General features: G+C 40.9%; 1 pseudogene; it reads right to left on the minus strand.

Annotated features, from left to right (window-relative positions):
- Positions 1-17214: 17214 nt before the first annotated feature.
- Positions 17215-17704, minus strand: LOC105721443 (large ribosomal subunit protein eL21-like; annotated as a pseudogene).
- Between the last annotated feature and the right edge of the window lie 3059 nt (positions 17705-20763).

The raw sequence follows: 20763 nt of genomic DNA on the forward strand, positions 1-20763 counted from the left end.
ATGTAGATGATGGGGTGATGGATGCTGCTAACCACCATGGCACGTATATACCTATGTAACAAGCCTGCACATTGTGCACATGTACCCCAGAGCTTAAAGTATAATAAAAGAAAAAGAAAGAAATTCATAGGAGGGGGAGAGAAGAAGCACTAAAATATGGCAAGGTTCTTATATAAATTGACTTGGCAAATATGAGTTGAGCACTTAGTATTTGCCAGAGGTTATAATAGTAAATTATGTGGCCACTTCATGTAACCCTCATGGAGCAGTCTAGAGAAGAAAGAGAGCAAGACCAAGATAAAAAATTAAAAACAACTTTTTGTTGTTGTTATTTGAGACAGAGTCTTGCTCTGTCACCAAGCTGGAGTGCAGTGGCACGATCTTGGCTCACTGCAACATCTGCCTCTTGGCTTTAAGTGATTATCCTGCCTCAGTGTCCCGAGTAGCTGGGACTATCGGTGCTTGACACCACTGCTGGCTAATTTTGTATTTTTAGTAGAGATGGGGTTTCAACATGTTGGCCAGGATGGTCGCAATCTCTTGACCTCGTGATCCTCCTGCCTTGGCCTCCCAAAGTTCTGGGATTACAGGCGTGAGCCATCGCACCTGGCCGCAACATCTTTTATAACTTAATCGTGAAAATGACATACCATCACTTCTGTTCTATTTTACTGGACACATGGATCAACCCAGGTCAGTGGAGGAAGGTGACACACAAGAATGTGAATACCAAGAGGTGGGGATCATTGAGGACCATTTAGAGAACAGCTAAAGTAGAGAGAAAAACAGAGAAATAAAATGGCTAATGGCTAATGTAGAGAAAGTATAGGATCAATCATTAGAGTAGCTGGGAATCAGGAAGGTAAGATGTCAAGTTAGGAAATAAAGAAAAAAAATATTTCAAAAAGGGAGAAAGGATTAATAGTGTCCTGTGGTGCTCCAAAGTCAAATTTGATAAGAAATAATAATGTGTTACTTGAACTTAGTAATAAAGGAGGTATTGTTTTCTGTGGACAGATACATTTTAGTAGAATGACAGAGAAGATAAAGCGCAATGGGTTGAAACATGATTAGGAGATGGAAAAGATGAAGGGAAAAAGGGAATACAGATGACTCTAGAACTTTGGGGATGACAGAAAGGTAGAGAAATAGCTAAAGACCTACACAGAAGACTTTCTGTTAACCTTGGAAGATTTAATGCTTTACATTATTTCTGCCACTTTCTAATGAGAGGAGAATAAACCATGCATCAAGTCTCTAATGTAGATTTTAGACTTTAATAATATTATATGAATATTATTACTCGCTCATTACTTGTAACAAGGGTACCACACGATGCAAAACAATAATAGGGGACACCGCCTGGGTTGGAAGCATGTGGAAACTCTCTGCTCGATTTTTCTGTAGACCTAAAACTATTCTTAAAAAGGAAGACTGCTCTTCCTCTCAGTCCCATATTTAACACAATTTGGAAAAGGCGAGTCCAGGCTCAAAACGGAAGCACATGATCCAAAGGAACCAGAGCACTTGAGCAAACTGTTTACTGGGGTTCTGAGCTTTGAAACTACAGACAATAGTTTCAGAGAACATTTTGAAAAATGGCACACACTCACAGACTGCGTGATAATGAAAGACTCCCAAACAACACATTCCAGAGGCTTTGGTTTTGTGACTTACTCTTGTATTGAAGAGGCGGATACAGCAATGTGTGCTCAACCACACAAGGCTGACAGGTGTGCACTGGACCCAAAGAGAGCTGTTTCTAGAAAAGATTCCATACAGCCTGGTGCCCTTCTAAGCGTGAAGAAAACCTTTGTGATATTAAGGAAGATAGAGAAGAATATAATTTGAGACAGTACTTTGAGAAGTATGGCAAGGCCAGGGCAGGTGCAGTGCCTCATGTTTATAATTCCAAAAGCTTTGGGAGGCCAAAGTGGGTGGATTGCTTGAGCCCAGGAGTTTGGGGCCAGAGTGGGAAACATAGTGAAACCCCGTCTCTACAAAAAAAAAAAAAAAAAAAAGCCAAAAGCAAAAATTAACCGCACATAGTGGCACGTGCCTGTGGTCCCAGGTACTTGAGAGGCTGAGGTGGGAGGATTAGTTGAGCCCAGGAGGTATAGGGTGCAATGAACAAAGATTACACCACTACACTCCAGGCTGGGTGACAGAGTGAGACCCTGTCTCAAGAAAAGAAAGAAAAGAAGGAAAGAAGGAAAGAGAAAGAGAGAGAAAGAAGAAAGAAAGAGAAAGAAAGAAAGAAGAAAGAAAAGTATGGCACTACTGAAACCATAGCTGTTATGGAAGACAGGCAGAGTGGAAAAAAGAGGGGATTTGCTTTTTTAAAATTTACTTTTATCTATTTTTTATTTTGAGACAGGATCTTGCTTTGTCACCCAGGCTGGAGTATAGTGGCCTGATCATAGCTCACTGCAGCCTCAACCTCATGGGCTCAAGTAATCCTCCCACCTCAGCCTTCCGAGTATCTGGAACCGAAGACATGCGCCATTACACCCAGCTGATTTTTAAAGTTTTTGGTAGAGATGGGGTCTCCTTATGTTGCTCAGGCTGGTCTCAAACTCCAGGAATCAAGCAATCCTCCCACCTTGGCCCCTAAAGTGTGTGGGAGGCAGGAGCCACTGCACCTGGACTTGCCAAAACTTTTTAGGATCATAATACAGTTGATAAATTTGTAATTGTCACAGAGGAAACTCTGGATTCAGTGGAGGTAATTTGGCTGTGGTGAAAACTTTGGTGGAAAAGAAACTATGGGGGTTGAGGTGGTGGCAGTAGAGGTAGTTGTGGAGGAGGTGATGGTGAATACGATGGATTTGAGAGTGATGGTGGCAACTATGGTGGTGGTCCTGATTATAGCGGAATAGGGGCTATGGTGGTGGTAGACCAGGACATGAGAAAAACAAGGTGGTAGATACAGTGGCATTGGTGGAGGATGTGATGGTTGCAATGAAGGAGGACATTTTGACGATGGTAACTGGTGGTGGTGGGAGCTATAATGATTTTGGAAATTATAGTGGACAACAGCAATCAAATTATGGACCCATGAAAGGAGGCTTTCTGGGTGGAAGAAGCTCAGGCAGTACCTATGGTGGTGGTTATGGATCTGATGGTAGAAGTGGTGGATATGATAGCAGAAGGTTCTAATAACAGCCGGAAAGGGCTTCAGTTCGTAGTAGGACAGAGAGTGAGGAGTTACCAGGAAAGCAGCAGGTTTCTTTGAGACAGGTGTCCCAAATGCATTAGAGAAATTGGAAAAATCTGCCATAGAAGGAACAATGATCCATAGTTGGAAAAGTTACTGTGGCTTAAACAGAAAACCCTTCTTGTTCAGGACTGTCATAGCCACAGTTTGCAAAAAGTACAGCTATTGATTAATGCAATGTAGTGTCAATTAGATGTACATTCCTGAGGTCTTTAATCTGTTGTAACTTTTTCTTTTTCTTTTCATCACATCAGGTATATGGCCCTGTAAATTGTGGAAGCCGTACCAGGAATTAAGAATTAAGGGCCGGGCACAGTGGCTGACACCTGTAATCTCAGCACTTTGGGAGATCCGCCGATGTGGGTGGATCACAAGGTCAGGAGATTGAGACCATCCTGGACAACATGGTGAAACCCCGTTTCTACTGAAAATACAAAAATTAACCGGGTGTGTGGGCACGCGCCTGTAGTCCCAGCTATTGGGGAGGCTGAGGCAGGAGAATCACTGGAACCCGGGAGGCAGAGGTTGCAGTGAGCTGAAATCGCGCACTGCACTGCGGTATGGTGAGAAAGCGAGACTCTGTCTTAAAAAAAAAAAGGATAATAATAATTAGGGAGTTTTTAACTTTTCAAAAAAAAAAGAAAACTAATAATTTATATAAAAATGTATAAAGCCAGAGGACAAAGAAAATAGGAGATGGTAGTGAACAAGAAAATTCAACATTTTGGAACAGAGAAAGCTAATAGATGAATGGTAGCTGACTTAGCAGACTAGTGAAAGATAAACTCTAACCCTCCAGGGAGAGAGGGAAGAAAAAGCAAGCTAATTTCTATATCAGAATCCGAGAAAAATCTCAGGAACTAGATATACAAGTTATCTCTAAATGTGGAAGTACAGAATGAAGGGGGATTGGGAAAGCCTTTCAAAGCTCTAACACTCCATAGATTCCCTCCCCTACCTCACACAGCCAGTCTACCGCACTCCCTGCACAGCTGCCTCTAATGGGAAGTTAACTCTTCAGAGAGGTTAAACCAAAAAAGACCTAGTCTTGGAACAGCAGAGGGTGAAAGTGAGAAGGCATACCATATGGAAAGGAAAAAATTCCTAAATATAAATCCTCAAAAATTCTTTCTCTGTTTAGTTATCAGAAGTCTAGCAGCAGGGTTTATAATCCCAGTCAGAGAATTGGAGAATTCCTATCCTATGTTATTAATCATCTTTAAATGAAAAACCTATGAGATACTGACCTATGGGGACAGGCCAATGAATAGGTGAAGTCCCCACCTGTCCCCCTCAATTGAGACCCACCAGTTGACAAGCCCTGCCCATTCGTGTAAGCTTCAGATCAGCTTTCTTATGCCTCACTGTTAAATATAGACATCAAAGGCACACTGACATTTGAGGAAAAAAAAGAAAATTTTTCCTTTTTTCCTCTACCAGGAAAGCCAGAGACCAAAACAAACAAACCCCAACAAGGGACACAAAAGAGCATGGAAGTGAAAGAAAACTTCAGAAATCTGTAGTGAGACAAATTCTGCCTCTGGCTGCAATGGAGTAACAAGGATTGGACATTCTCTCCCACCAAATCCCAGAAAAAGATACAGAACATTAAAAACTCTTATTTTTCAAACACTGGACATCAGGTAGGACAGGACTTTAATTACTAAAAGAAGTTGAAACAGGGGCCGGGCGCGGTGGCTCACGCCTGTAATCCCAGCACTTTGGGAGGCCGAGGTGGGTGGATCACAAGGTCAAGAGATCGAGACCATCCTGGTCAACATGGTGAAACCCCGTCTCTACTAAAAATACAAAAAATTAGCTGGGCATGGTGGTGCGTGCCTGTAATCCCAGCTACTCAGGAGGCTGAGGCAGGAGAATTGCCTGAACCCAGGAGGCGGAGGTTGCGGTGAGCCGAGATCGCGCCATTGCACTCCAGCCTGGGTAACAAGAGCGAAACTCTGTCTCAAAAAAAAAAAAAAAAAAAGAAGTTGAAACAAACAAGGTGACCACTTGCCCCTCATTTCTTCCTGGAAATAACCAGATTGTTGATGCAAAGAGGGTGATGCTAAACAGAATCTACTGAGTCAAAGAGGTGTAGGGATCAGAGAGGCCAAGGGGGCTGAATGTTGTGAGGTAGAGTTCCAGGAAGGAGGGAGCGGTGCTAAAAATAGTTCCAGAAATCTGCAGAGAGGTCTCTTTGAGTCTTTGCTGTGTACTTGGCCAGACAGGCATAGGGTGAAACTCCACAGGGCAGGCAAAAACCACTGGAGAGTTGTCAGGTGAACTACTTCTAGAGCTCACCCAGGCAGAGAGAGACTTGAGTTCTGACTAGCCCAGGTGGGAAGCCATCTGCTCTCATTCTGGGAATCTAGTGGAGACTTTGAGAAGCTGGAAAAAGAAGAGAAAACAAAATTCAAAGTAAATAATAGAAAGAAAATAATCCAGGTCAGAGCAGAAATCAATGAAATTGAAGTTGGACACATCATTTTAAAAATTAGTAAAACCTAATTTGGGGCTTTGCAAAAACATTATTGAATTTTATGCCACACTTGGTGGACTGATCAAGACCAAAAGAGAGAAGACACAAATGAGCAATATTAGGAATGAGAGGGGGCATGATTACAAATATTAAAAAGGATAATATTGGGCACATTGTGAAGAACTTTATGCTGATAAATTTGACAGGTTAAATGAAACCTCACATCCCTTGAAAGATAAAAATGTCAAAAGTGACTCAAGAAGAAATAGAAAAATCTGAAAAGCCCTATATCTACTAAATAAATTGAATTTGAAAATAAAAACCTTTCTATAAAGAAAAGAAAAAACAATCACATCAACTATCTCTATAGATGTCCACACAAAAACAACCATAAGACAAAATTTAACACCCATTCATAATAAAAACTCCCATTAATTAGGAATAGAAGGGAATTTTCTCAACTTAATATATTGAATCTATGAAAAACCTATAACTAATGTTATATTTAATGGTGAAAGTATTCAGTCCCCCTTATGTTTTCCCCCTTAAATCAGAACCAAGACAAGAGCATCTACTCTTCCTATTTATTCTCAATATTATGCTAGAAGTCTTAGCCATTCTAATAAGGCAATAATAAGAAATGAAAGACATAATGGGCAGAAAAGAAGAAAACTGTCTTATTTGAAGATGGCATGACTGTATACATAGAAAATCCTAAGCAAACTACCAAAAAAGCTACTAGAAATAATAAATGAGTCTAGCAAAGATGCAGGACATGGGTCAATAGACAATAAATTGGATTTTCACATACCAGCAATGAAAAATTGGTAACTGGAATTTTTAAAATATCATTTATAATAACATCAAAGTATTTAATCTGGTGATGAATTTAATAAAATAGATGCAAGATGTACAGTGAAAACTACAAAACATTGCTAAAACAATGTAATGAAGAGCTAAATAATTATACCATATATCAATTTCCATGAATTGGAAGACTCAATCAATATGGTTAAGTTATCAATTCTTAAATTGCACTACAGACATGAATGAAATCCCAGTAAAAATGTAAAGAGGATTTTCTGTGGAAATTAAGATTATTCTAAAATTCATATGAAAATCCAAAGGATCCAGCCTGGATAATAAAGTAGGACCCCCTCTCTACAAAACATTAAAAAAAAAAAATAGCCAGGCATGGTGGCATGCACCTGTAGTCCCAGCTACTCAGGACGCTGAGGTGGGAGGATTGCTTGAGCCCGGGAGCTTGAGACTGCATTGATCCAGGATCATGTTGTTGTACTCCAGTCTGGGTGACAGAGCAAGATCCTGTCTCAAAAACAAACATTGTATTTGTGAGAGGTGTCAAATAGAAAGAAAGAAAGAAAAAAAAAGAGGGAGAGAGAAAGGAAGGAAGATAAAAGAATAGAAAACCTAAAGGAGTTAAAATAGTCAAAGCAATTTTGAAAAAGAACAAAGTTATAGAACTTATACTATCTGAATTTGAGACTTACTATAAACCTGTTACAATTAAGATATGTGATATTGGGGTGGGGTGCAGCGGTTCACACCTGTAATTCTAACGCTTTGGGAGGCTGAGGTAGGAGGATCACTTGAGTCCAGGAGTTTGAGACCAGCTAGGGCAACAAAACGAGACTCCATCTCTATAAAATTAAAAAAAATGTTATGTGACATTGGCGTTTTATTGTATATATGTGTGTGTGTGTGTGTGTATGTATGTATGTATGTATGTATTGAGACAGAGTCTTACTCTATCACCCAGGCTAGAGTACAGGGGTGCCTTCATAGCTCACTGCAGCCTCCTGGGTTCAAGTGACACTCCTGCCTTGGGTTCCTAAGTAGCAAGAACCACAAATGTGTGCTACCACACCTGGCTAATGAATTTTATTTTTATTTTTTGTAGAGATAAGGTCTCATTATGTTGCCCAGGCTGGTCTCAAATTCCTGGCCTCAAGCAATCCTCCTGCCTCGGCCTTCCAAAGTTTAAAGATTTACTCTAAACTTGGTAGAAAGCCTTTGTGGTTTGGGGTATACAAAATTTTCTTGGATTGCATTCATAAAGCACAAGTCAAAAAAGGAAAAAACTGATAAATCAAACTCCATCAAAATTAAAAACTGCTGCCCTTGAATTCCACTGTTAAGAAAATGAAAAAGGAAAACATTTTCTCAATAACACGTATTTGACAAAAAAAAATGGTATATGGAATATACAAAGAATTCTTATGACTCAATTATAACAATAAGAAAAACATTTAAACAGGCATTTCACCAAAGAAAATATACAGATGACCAATGAGAATATGAGAAGGGGCTCAATACCATTAGTCATCATAGAAATGCTAATTAAAATCATGTTGAGTTTGAAAGGCTGAGGTGAGCAGATCACTTGAGCCCAGGAGTTCAAGACCAGCCTGGGCAACATGGCCAAGCCCCCATCTCTACAAAAAATTTAAAAAATTAGCTGGGTGTGATATTGCTCACCTGTAGTCTCAGCTATTTGGGAGGCTGAAGTGCACCTGGGTGGCAGAGGTTGCAATGAGCCAAGATCGTGCCACTGCACTCCAGCCTGGACAACAGAGCGAGACCATGTCTCAAACAAACAAACAAAAATTAGCTGGGTGTGGTGGTGTGCTTCCGGTCGTAGCTACGTGGAAAACTGAGGCAGAAGGATGATTGAGCCCAAGAGTTTGAGGCTGCAGTGAGCTATGATTGGGCCACTGCACTCTAGTTTGGGTGACAGAGGTGATTGTGTCTCAAAATAAACCAATCAAACAACAACAAAAAACTAAACCATAGTGAGGTACGACTACATTCACCAGAACAGCTAAAATGTAGAATGCTGACAATATTAAGTGTTGGTGAAGATGCAGAGTAACTGGAACTCCCATGCAATTGATGGTAGGAATATAAAATAATACAATTACTTTGGAAATAATGTTGGCAGTTTCTTACAAAGTTAAGCAGATACTTAACATACAACTTTGCAATTTGCTTTTATATATTTACCTAAGTGAAATAAAAACATATGTTCACACAAAGACTTATGTATGAATGTTTACAGCACTTTTATTTGTAATAGCCAAAAACTGGACTGAAGCAAAATGCACACAGCAGATAAATGGATAAACAGATTCAGCATATTCATACATTAAAATAAATACTCGGTGGGGCATGGTGGCTCACACCTGTAATCCCAGCACTTTGGGAGACTGAGATGAGCAGATCACTTCAGCCCAGGAGTTGAAGACCAGCCTGGGGAACATGGCAAAAGCCTGTCTCTACAAAAAATAAAATATTAGCTGGGTATGGTGGTGCGTGCCTGTAGTCTTACTTACCTGGGAATCTAAGGTGGAAGAATCACCTGAGTCCAGAAGGTTGACGCTACAGTAAGCCATGATCCCACCACTGTACTTCCACTTGGGTGAAAGAGTGAGATCCTATCTCAATAAATAAATAAGAGAGAAATAGTCCGCAATAAGATGAACTAATATTATATATGGCAATATGGATGACTCTCAAAAACATTATGCTATGAAAAAGAAATCTAGATACAAAAGAGCGCATACTTGTGGTAATAGAATACATACATTTTGTCTATCTCCACATTCCATGGGGATTCTATTTTTGGAAATCAGGAAAGATAAAATAATGCTCAGATTTATATATATATTACCAGAAATTTTATTTCTGTAGGTTATTAAGAATCTGCTTTCTACTTCATTCAGGATGTCGACAGAATTTAGTTCCTTGTGGTTATGGAACTGAACTCTCTGTTTCCTTGCTGGCTGTCACTCAGGGCCTGTTCTCAGCTTAAGGGCTAGATTACTTTCCTTGGCATGTGGCCCCTCTCCATTTGCAAAGTGAGCAAAGCTAGAATCTCTCTTGCATCAAATTCCTCTCATACTTCTAACCTCTTTTACCAGAAAGAGATTTGCCCTTTTTAAAGGCCCACCTGGACAGGTCAGGACCACCAAGTATAGTCTCTCCTTCTCTCTCTCTCTTTTTTTGACACAAGGTCTCACTCTGGTTGCCCAGACCAGAATGCAGTGGTGCAATCCTCAACCTCCTAGGCTCAGGTGATTCTCCCATCTCAGCCTCCTGAGTAGCTGGGATTACAGGCACACATCATTATGCCTGGCTAACTTAATTGTATTTTTAGTAAAGACAGGGTTTCACTAAGTTGCCCAGGCTGGTCTCAAACTCCTGGACTCAAGCAGTCTGCCTGCCTCAGCTTCCCAGAGTGCCGGGATTGCAGGCATGAGCCACTGAGCCCACCTATCCTTTTTCTTTTCCTTTCCTTCCCCTTTCCGCCTCCCCTCCCCTCCCCTCTCTTTCCCTTCTTTTTCTTTCTTTCTTCTTTCTCTTTCTTTCTTTCTCTGTCTCTCTTTCTTTCTTTCTCTTTCTCTCTCTCTCTTTTTTTTTTTTTTTGAGACAGAGTTTCGCCCTTGTTACACAGGCTGGAGTGCAATGGCGCGATCTCGGCTCACCGCAACCTCCGCCTCCAGGGTTCAAGCAATTCTCCTGCCTCAGCCTCCCGAGTAGCTGGGACTACAGGCGTGCACTACCATGCCCAGCTAATTTTTGTATTTTTTAGTAGAGATGGGGTTTCACCTTGTTGACCAGGATGGTCTCGATCTCTTGACCTCGTGATCCACCCACCTCGGCCTCCCAAAGTGCTGGGATTATAGGCGTGAGCCACCGCGCCTGGCCCTCTTTCTCTCTTTTCTCTCTTTCTCTCTTCTTTCCTTCCCTCCTTCCCTTCCTTCCTTCCTTCCATTTATTTACTATACTTTAGGTTCTGGGACACATGTGCAGAACATGCAGGTTTGTTACATAAGTATACATGTGCCATGGTGGTTTGCTGCACTCATCAACCTGTCATTTACGTTTTAAGCCACGCATGCATCAGGTATTTGTCCTAATGCTCTCCCTCCCTTTGCCCCCAACCCTAGTCTCTCTTTCTTAAAATCAACTGTACAATATATAACACAACCAAATCGTGAAAGATCCCATCATAGTTACAGGTCCCTTCCATGCTCTAGAGAAGGGAATATAAAAGCGTAGGACTCCTTGAGGGGTGATTTTATAATTCTGCTACCACAATAAAGTTAGCATAAAATGTGGAGAGAAGTAATTAAGAGAAATTACAGCAAATCATTGTGCTGTGGAGCTGAATAATGGTCTATATTTGTTTTCATTTTGTTTTACTGAACTTTTGTGTGTGTGTGTTTTGTATTTTTGGCATATTGATCAATCACAAAAAGAATACTAAACTACTTTTATTAGTGAATGCAATTATTTTTCACATTCCTTTTCTATTTTATTAGTATCTATATACTCAGGATTAACCTTTGTTATTTGCTTCTCTCCTCTGGGACCTGATATCTGGGGCAATTTCAAGAAGTAATTTCTGAAGTGGGGGCAATAAATAAATCAAGCTAAAATAAAAGAAAATAGCAGTTTGACCTGACAAAAACAAGCAATGGGGAAAGGATTCCCTATTCAATAAATGGTGTTGGGAAAACTGGCTAGCCATATGCAGAAAGCTGAAACTGGAACCCCTCCTTACACCTTATACAAAAATTAACTCCAGATAGATGAAAGACTTAAACTTAAGACATAAAACCATAAAACCCTAGAAGAAAACCTAGGCAATACCATTCAGGACATAGGCATGGACAAAGACTTCATGACTAAAACACCAAAACCAATGGTAGCAGAAGCCAAAATAGACAAATAGGATCTAATTAAACTAAAGAGCTTCTGCACAGCAAAAGAAACTATCATCAGAGTGAACAGGCAACCCACAGAATGAGAGAAAATTTTTGCAATCTATCAATCTGACATCTACAAAGAATTTACAAGAAATAAACAACCCCATCAAAAAGTGGGTGAAGGATATGAACAGACACTTCTCAAAAGAAGACATTTATGCAGCCAGTAAACATATGAAAAAAAGCTCATCATCACTGCTCATTAGAGAAATGCAAATCAAAACCACATTGAGATACTATCTCACGCCAGTTAGAATGGCGATCATTAAAGAGTCAGGAAACAACAGATGCTGGAAAGGATGTGGAGAAATAGGAACACTTTTACACTGTTGGTGGGAGTGTAAATTAGTTCAACCATTGTGGAAGATAGTGTGGCGATTCATCAAGGATCTAGAACGAAAAATACCATTTGACCCAGCAATCCCATTACTGGGGATATACCTAAAGGATTATAAATCATTCTACTATAAGGACACATGCACATGTATGTATGTTTACTGCAGCACTGTTCACAATAGTAAAGACTTGGAACCAACCCAAATGCCCATCAATGATAGACTGGATAAAGAAAATGTAGCATATATACACCATGGAATACTAGGCAGCCACAAAAAGGATGAGTTCATGTCCTTTGCAGGGACATGTATGAAGCTGGAAACCATCATTCTCAGCAAACTAACACAAGAACAGAAAAGCAAACACCACATGTTCTTACTCATAAGTGGGTGTTGAACAATGAGAACATATGGACACAGGGAGGGGAACATCATACACTGGGGCCTGTCGAGGGGTGAGGGGATAGGGGAATGAAAGTTTTAGGAGAAATACCTAATGTGGATGATGGATTAATGGGTGCAGCAAACCACCATGGCACGTGTATGCCTAAGTAACAAACCTGCACATTCTGCACATGTATCCCAGAACTTAAAGTATAATAATAATAATAAAAAGATGCTAAAAATAAAAGTACATATTCTGGAGAAAAAAAAATAGCAGTTTGAGAAATCCTTCCAAATTTTCCATTTAAAAAATCTGGCCACATAAGCGGTAAAAATAGCAATAATAGCCATTGAATGATTCTAAGCCACAGACACATTTCATCGGCATTGCTTATCTTCTATTTTCCCCTTGTTCAATGTCATCACATGAATTGTCATAAAAATGAGATTATTACTGTTCAGTTGCTCATCAGTTCAGGCTGTGGAGATCTCCTAAAAACGGTAACCTATCTTGTGAGACATCACTGTTTGTTACTTGGGAAAAGTGTGGGATGTTTTGGATTGCAAATGGAAACGGTTTTCCTCTTTAACTGAACTCTTGAGATTGTAGTGAAATCATCCATGCCCTGAAGCATCATAATCGTTCCCATATGGACAAATTCATTCAATACATGGTAATATTTGCATATTTAGATTATCCCTAGAAATAATTTGTCTCTGTTTTGGGAATCTTTGATGTTCAAACAGTTCTCAAGTGTATATAAGAAGATTTTAGCCCTTTTACCCACCTCCCCATTGCAGCTCAGTTCCCTAGTGTTTTTCTTCCAAATATTTTCAAGAAATGAGGTAATCTGGCTCTGAGGTTTCTAAATTCTAAATTCTGGCTCATTTTAGTTCAGTCATTCCGGAGATCCTAGTCTTGAAACAACTTCTCCTTTGTCCAATAAACAATAAGCTTAAGAAAAAAGGTTTCTAATAGGCCCATGATTCCCGTGGCTATCTAGCCTGAAACTCTGTTTGCAAATCTGCTACATTTTGATGAATAGGAAATTTACAAATAATTCACAGTTATGTTGAGTTAGAGCAGGTAGGGAGTTATCAGACAACTAAGATAACGTTAAAAGTGACCTGTGGAACAAGTAGTAATTTAAAAACCTGCTCAGTTTTTTTGCTTTCTTTCTAATGATTACCTTAAGATCGTATTGCACCCTTTGTTATATTTTTAGGTATTTAGATTTTCTTTTCCTTTATTGCTGATATTGTTATTGCTCTGTGAAGCAATCCTATTTTTATCCATCTGGTTCTATTCCTCTTTTGGCAAACTGACATTTTGTCAAATAGCATGAGAACAGTATCAACCATACTAAGTAGTAACTAACATTTATGAACCCTTCCTTCATGTTGAAGATAAAGCACTTTAAATGTTTTATCTCATGTAACTCTCAAGACAACTTAAGAGGTAGGTGTTTTATCATCTCCAGTATTTTATTAGGGAAGCTTCACCCCAGATGGATTAGATAACTGTCCCTAAGTCACACATTGGCACCACAGAGTAGTTCTGATTATGGGTTGTGGTGCTTCTACACCTTCCTAATCTAAAATGCCAGTCAAGACGTGACTTCTACTGTCATCTGCTGGTAGCTAGCCAAGTTGCTACGCTTTTGCTCATGCTGTAGCTAAGAATCTGTACAAATTAGTGTTTGCAATGAGAGCTCTGCTCTGAAACATATTGTTGTTGCATGATGCCATCTATCATGCTAATGTTTAGAACAGTGCCTAACATCTGGTAGGCACTCAGTACTTATGGAATAGAGATCCCAGGAGAGTTTTTGTTGGTACAAGTTCTCAAGTTGTCCTGAAAGAACACAGAAGCTATCTCCACACAAAGCAATAATGCTACTTTTCTTTTTTCTTTTTTGAAATGGGAGTCTTGCTGTGTTGCTCAGGCTGGAGTGAAGTGGTACAGTCTTGGCAAACTGCAACTTCAGGCTCCTGGGGTCAAGCGATTCTTCTGTCTCAGCCTCCTGAGTAGCTGAAATTACAAGTGCGCGCCACCACACCTGGCTAATTTTTGTATTTTTAGGAGAGACAGGGTTTTACCATGTTGGCCAGGCTGGTCTAAAACTCCTGGTCTCAGGTGATCCACCCACCTCAACCTCCCAAAGTGCTGAGATCATAGGTGTAAGACACGCACCCGGCCTATGATGCTGTTTTTCAAGTGTTTACTTCGTTCACTGTGTGCCTGTACATTTACACTAAGCTTTGCATTTCATTGCTATAACATGGTTTATAAGTGGAGTCTCCCTCTTGTGTTTAAATTTAACTTTATCAGTTACACTGTATAGGCTTTAGAAGAAATCCTAGTTTCAGAACTGAAAAAGACCTGAAAAATCCTGGCTAGTGTTTCCCAAGCCCTGTTTGGAAAGATGGTGATTTTTAAAACGTGTTTTATAGATAAATAAGTTCCAGAAACAATATATTAGATAAATTTCCCTTGTTTTTTGTTTTTTCACTGTAGAACTTCTCAGAGTATTTAATATGCTACTGTGCATTAGAAATCTTTGAGAAGAGTTATATGTAAAACTGTATATGGCAGCTTGGGCTGCCAGAAAAAAATACCATGGGCTGGAAGGCTTAAACAACAAAAATTACTTTTCTTACCATCTGGAGGTTGGAAGTCCAAGATCTCAAGATCGAGGTGCTGACCAATTAGTTTCCAGTGAAGGCTCTCTTCTTGGCTTGCACATAGCTTTCTTCTTGTTTGTCTTCACGTGGTCTTTCCTTGGAAGATGGGCTTGGAGAGAGTGATGGGTGCTCTTCCTATGTCGCTTCTATTAATGACACTAATCCAATTGTATCAATTCTGCACCCTTATGACCTAATTCTACCTTAAATACTTCCTTAGCAGCTCCATCTCCAAATACAGCTACACAGGAGATGAGGGCTTCAAAATATGAATTTGGGGCGGACACATTCAGTCCATTTCCCAAATAGCACCTGATCACAGATTCTTTCTCATTCATCTCCTATTAACATCCTAAGGGGTATTAGTATTTTGTGGAACTCACTTGGAAATTTCCCATATACTAAACTCCAGTTGCTACAGATGGATCCCAGAGAGAATAATTTGCCTAATATCAAACAGCTAGTTATTGGAAAAGCTAGAACTCCTCCTTGAAGTGTTTTTTTCATGATATCATGCTTGTTCTCTGTTATTTCTCCTTATGAAAATAAACAATAGTACTGCCTTTGCAGAACTTTACAGTTATAAAGGGGATGTGAACTAACATTTACTGAGTCCTACTATGTGACTTCTCTACCCTCACCCATGTTAAGTGGTTAAACATTCCGGACTTTACGACTATTAGATTTCACATCATGATTTAATAAATGCTTAAGTAACAGTCTCTATGGTATGGGTCAGTGAGAGTTCACCCTGAGAGATACATCTTGCTGATTTTCCATGTGTCAGGCATATTGCCTTTTTTTCTTTTTCTTTCTTTTTTTTTTTTTTTTTTTTTTTTGGTGACAGAGTCTTGCTCTGTTGTCCAGGCTGGAGTGCAGTGGTTCGATCGTAGCTCTCTGCAACCTCTGCCTCCCGGGTTCAAGCAATTCTCCTTCCTCAACCTCCCAAGTAGCTGGGACTATAGGCACCCACCACCATGGCCAGCTGAATTTTTTGTGTGTGTATCTTTAGTAGAGATGGGGGTTTCACTATGTTTGCTAGGCTTCTTAAACTCCTGACCTTGTGATCTGCCCACCTTGGCCTCCCAAAGTTCTGGGATTATAGGCATGAGAAAAATTTTTTTCTTTTTAAAAAATTTTAATCTTTTAAAAACTTTTAGCCGGGCGCGGTGGCTCACGCCTGTAATCCCAGCACTTTGGGAGGCCGAGGCGGGTGGATCACGAGGTCAAGAAATCGAGACCATCCTGGTCAACATGGTGAAACCCTGTCTCTACTAAGAATACAAAAAATTAGCCGGGCATGGTGGTGCGTGCCTGTAATCCCAGCTACTCAGGAGGCTGAGGCAGGAGAATTGCCTGAACCCAGGAGACGGAGGTTGCGGTGAGCCGAGATCGCGCCATTGCACTCCAGCCTGGGTAACAAGAGCAAAACTTCATCTCAAAAAAAAAAAAAACTTTTAAACTGACAAATAATAATTGTACACATTCATGGGGGTATATAGTGATGTTCTGAAACTTAATGTGTGGTGATCAGATCAGGGTAATTAGCATATCCATCATCTGAAACAATAATCATTTCTTGGGTTGGGAACATTCCTTCTCCTCCTCCTCCTCTAGCTATTTGAAACTATATATTATCCACAGTGGTATAGAACACTAGAACTTACTCCTTCTATCTAGCTGTAATTTTGTCCTTTAACAAATCTCTCCCTGTCCTGCCCCTGACCCGCCCTTCCCTCTACCCTCCCCAGCCTCTGTATCCTCTGTCCTACTTTTTGCTTCTATGAGACCAACATTTTTTTAGCTTCCACATATGAGTGAGAACATGTGGTGTTTAACTTTCTGTTCCTGGCTTATTGCACTTAACATAATGTCCTCCAGTTCCAGCCTTGCTCACATTGGCCTTTCTTTATGCTCTAGAAAGTTACATTGTATTCTGCCCCAGAGTCTTCATAATGCTGTGTTCTTGTCTACTCTTCCTTTTTACTTCCCACCCTGCTCTCCTGCACGTCAGATGCACAGAATTGTGTTAACCATGACTTTTGGGTGTTAATACGCCATCATCCTTGTTCTATTCACAATACCATGTAATAATAAACATCATCCAAACCAACAATCAGAATAAGTAACCTACGTGTGCCTTTCTTGTCTCCTCCCATTGCATCTTCCTCAAATAATATTTTGATTATAAATGTTGGCCTGTTTTTTGTTTTTTCTTCCCTAGCCACACACAACACCACACACACACACCCCTCTACTGGTTACATGGTTTCTTTCTTTTTTTTTTTTTTTTTTTTACAGTCCAGAGGTCTTTTATTTTACTTAACATCTATTATGCATGAATTCATAGGGAATGGGTTCCAGAAGCTCAGGCTCCTTCCCATTAGCTCCCACACAGTGCTTCCCTGGGTGGAGCAGGCTGGAGCTTCCGTTAAGCCCAGGGGCCTTTCTCTTTGGCTTCTTTCTTTTTCTAATTATTTTCCTTCCCGCATTTCAGGAAGCTACCTCTGCTCTTAGAGTGCTTAATGTGCTTAATACACACATGAATTCTCTTGGTAAGAATCTTGTCTTTAACTTAGTTGTTTACAACAATGCCAACAGCACCCTGGGTGACATTGTAGACTCTTCCCGTTTTGCCATGATCACACTTGTGGGCCGTTCCTTTTTGAACAGTACCCATTCCCTTGATGTCTACAGTATCACCTTTCCTAAAGATTTGCATATATGTGGCCAAAGGAACAACTCCCTGTTTTCTCAAAGGCCTGGAAAGCATGTATTCCGTGGCTTTCCTCTTTCCCTTTGTATTCGTCATTTTGGCAAATTACTGGAAGATGATGGGTCTGGCCAAAGGCTGATTTTGTTTTTGCGTCACATTTTCTGGCTTCTCTGCATGAGAATCTTGGATTAGATGATGGACATTGTGAAGGTTATATTATTTAGTGTCTCGACTTTGTAATTGCATCTGCTGCTGCTGCTGCTGCTGAGGCACATATCACTAACCATCATGAGCAGGTAAGTTTTCTGCCGAATTAAAGAGATATCAAAAGACAACAATAGCAAACATCACCATTAGAATTGGCCCCCAATACGATCTTGGATATATATTTTTTTGCATAAATACAGTTCAAATTTCCATAGCTGGAGTACAGTGGCATGATCTCGGCTCACTGCAACCTCTGCCTCCCAGCTTCAAGTGAGTCTCCTGTCTCAGCCTGCCGCATAGCTGGGATTACAGGCGCCCACCACCACACCTGGCTAATTTTTTGTAGTTTTAGTAGAGACAGGGTTTCGCCATTTTTTACCTCAGATGATCCGCCCAACTCGGCCTCTCGAAGTGCTGGGAGTACAGGCATGAGGCACCACGCCCAGCCTAAATAGCTGTCTTTCATGTATTACATAATAATCTCAGAAACTGTCTTTGTGGCAATTTATTTTACTTTCCGTATTTTGGGACAGTAGAGGTTAAAAGATATATTTTTTTTCTTCCAAAAAGATGGTGGAAGAACTAGTATTGAAATTAAAGAAGCTCTCTTGTCCCTCTCGCAGGGCATGCTGTGGGGAAGTGACTCAATTCTTCAGTGCCCCACTGCTCAACCCTCTAGGCGAGTATACAGAGGGACAGGTTGTGGGGCTGTGACCCCGTGGCAGAGCCTAAAGGGTGAATATTTACACCTCCTGAAGCCCCAGTGGGCGTGTTACATAGTGCTGCCGTTGTAGTCTTGAGTCTATAGGCGACTTATGTTAACCAGCCCAATTAAGCCATCTACTTTAAGGACAGAGAACTGTCTGTCTCCCAGGTTCTTGCCTTGGTGTATGGGTAGGTGGGCTTGGAGAATGAATACAAGGTTTTCAGTAGAACTCAGCGGGTGGAAAATGACAGAAGGGAATGGAGTGGTAAAGCCTTCCCCTGCAGTCAGGGCGTGCTGAACAGCCCGGTTCTCCTCAGACTGCCCTGGCCAAACTCTGGCTCCTTCTGCCAGTAGATAACTTGCAGGAGACGTGCGGGTTTCTGTTGATGCGTTCCAGCAACGTGATCCTCTGGAAGACCAGCTGTCTGTGTCCCCGCTTTCTATGGTACTGGGTTTTTTTTCTTTGTTTTGAGACGGAATTTGCCTCGTGTTTGAGGCTGAACTGCAGTGGCGCAATCTCCCGGGTTCAAGTGATTCTCCTGCCTCCGCCTCCCAAATAGCTGGTATTACACCCCCTCGCCACCCGACCCAGCTAATTTTTTTTCTAGTAGAGATGAAATTTCACCATGTTGGTCAAGCTAGTCTTAAATGCCTGACCTCAGGTTAGCCCTCGCCCCTCGCCCCTCGCCCCTCGCCCCTCCCCCTCCCCCTCCCCCTCCCCCTCCCCCCCCCCCCAAGAGGTAGGGTGGGGAGGCCGGTTATAGGCACAGGGTGGGGGCGTGGCAGGCCAAAGTGGTCCTGGGAAACGCAGCATTTGGGCAGGAAAAAATGATGCCTGTCTTCACCTAGGTCCGCGGGCCCAGGCCCAGGGGTGGAGCCCTAGCTAAAGACCACGCCCTCCTCTACGCAGCACTTCCTTTCCCCCTTTGGCATCATTTAAAGGGACAGTGCGCTTCCCTTCTATATCAGCATTACGCAACTCAAAAAAAAAAGTGCAATGACATTTTAAGATCATTAACAGTACAAACAAAAAATTACTAAAAGTGAACAGGAATGAATTAAAAATTATACCCAAAGGGGAGATCAGATTATTCACTATTTTAGAAGTAGCATTCCAGCAATTTAGAGATGTCTTTTAGGCAAGAGAAATAGGTCTGTCCTGACTCTATTCCATTGTGTTAAATTACAAGGAAAAACTCCCAATTGTCTATGGAGACTGACAATGGAGCTGTGAGAACGTTGACCGTGGGGAACTGACCTTCAAGAAACCTGATGCATTTTATGGCATTTCTTCTGCTGTGATTCCTCCTCTTCCATTCTCCATCTTTACCTTGTCATAATAATCTAGCCATTATCTTCATTTAAGTATAGAATTAGTGCTTGCCTAATTGGCTTTCCTGGAATCTAATTAGTTTTAAACATTTTCTCAACTTAATTTTTTTTTTTTTTTTGAGACGGAGTTTCGCTCTTGTTACCCAGGCTGGAGTGCAATGGCAGAATCTCGGCTCACCGCAACCTCCGCCTCCTGGGTTCAGGCAATTCTCCTGCCTCAGCCTCCTGAGTAGCTGGGATTACAGGCACGCACCACCATGCCCAGCTAATTTTTTGTATTTTTAGTAGAGACGGGGTTTCACCATGTTGACCAGGATGGTCTCGATCTCTTGACCTAGTGATCCACCCGCCTCGGCCTCCCAAAGTGCTGGGATTACAGGCATGAGCCACCGCGCCCAGCCTCAACTTAATTTTTTGTATGTAAAAATGAAGATGGCATTGCAACCGAGGTGAGGTAATCATTTTCAAAAGGAAATAATTTCCAGGGATTTATAGCCTGTACCTTGCATAATTCCTTTAATAACTGTGTTCACTAATTGTTAGAGCATGAAATGATAAACTTCATTTCTTTTTTTTGAACTCCAGATTAGAGTCAAGGAAACATCCTTTTTCTTATACCCACCATAAAAAGAGACACAATAATCAATGGCTTGCCTGCCATCTAGTACAGAAAAACTTCATGGTAGTGAAAATATGATCCTTCACTACTAATTTGACTTCATTATTTGCAATCAACAGGATCAAAGCCAAATCTTTGCACAGTTTCTTTTGCTAGACTGTAAGATCTCCTCCTTGACACCAGCGACTTTGCTGCAATTATATCTACATGTCTTGGATTACAAATTTACAGCTTTTGTTTCCTTTGCTCCTCCTGTGGCCCTTGAAGCAGGCATGCTTCATTACATGTGCG

The sequence above is a fragment of the Aotus nancymaae genome, unplaced genomic scaffold (assembly GCF_030222135.1).
Source record: "Aotus nancymaae isolate 86718 unplaced genomic scaffold, 86718_ANA_hifiasm-v0.15.2.pri h1tg000051l, whole genome shotgun sequence".
NCBI lineage: Eukaryota > Metazoa > Chordata > Mammalia > Primates > Aotidae > Aotus > Aotus nancymaae.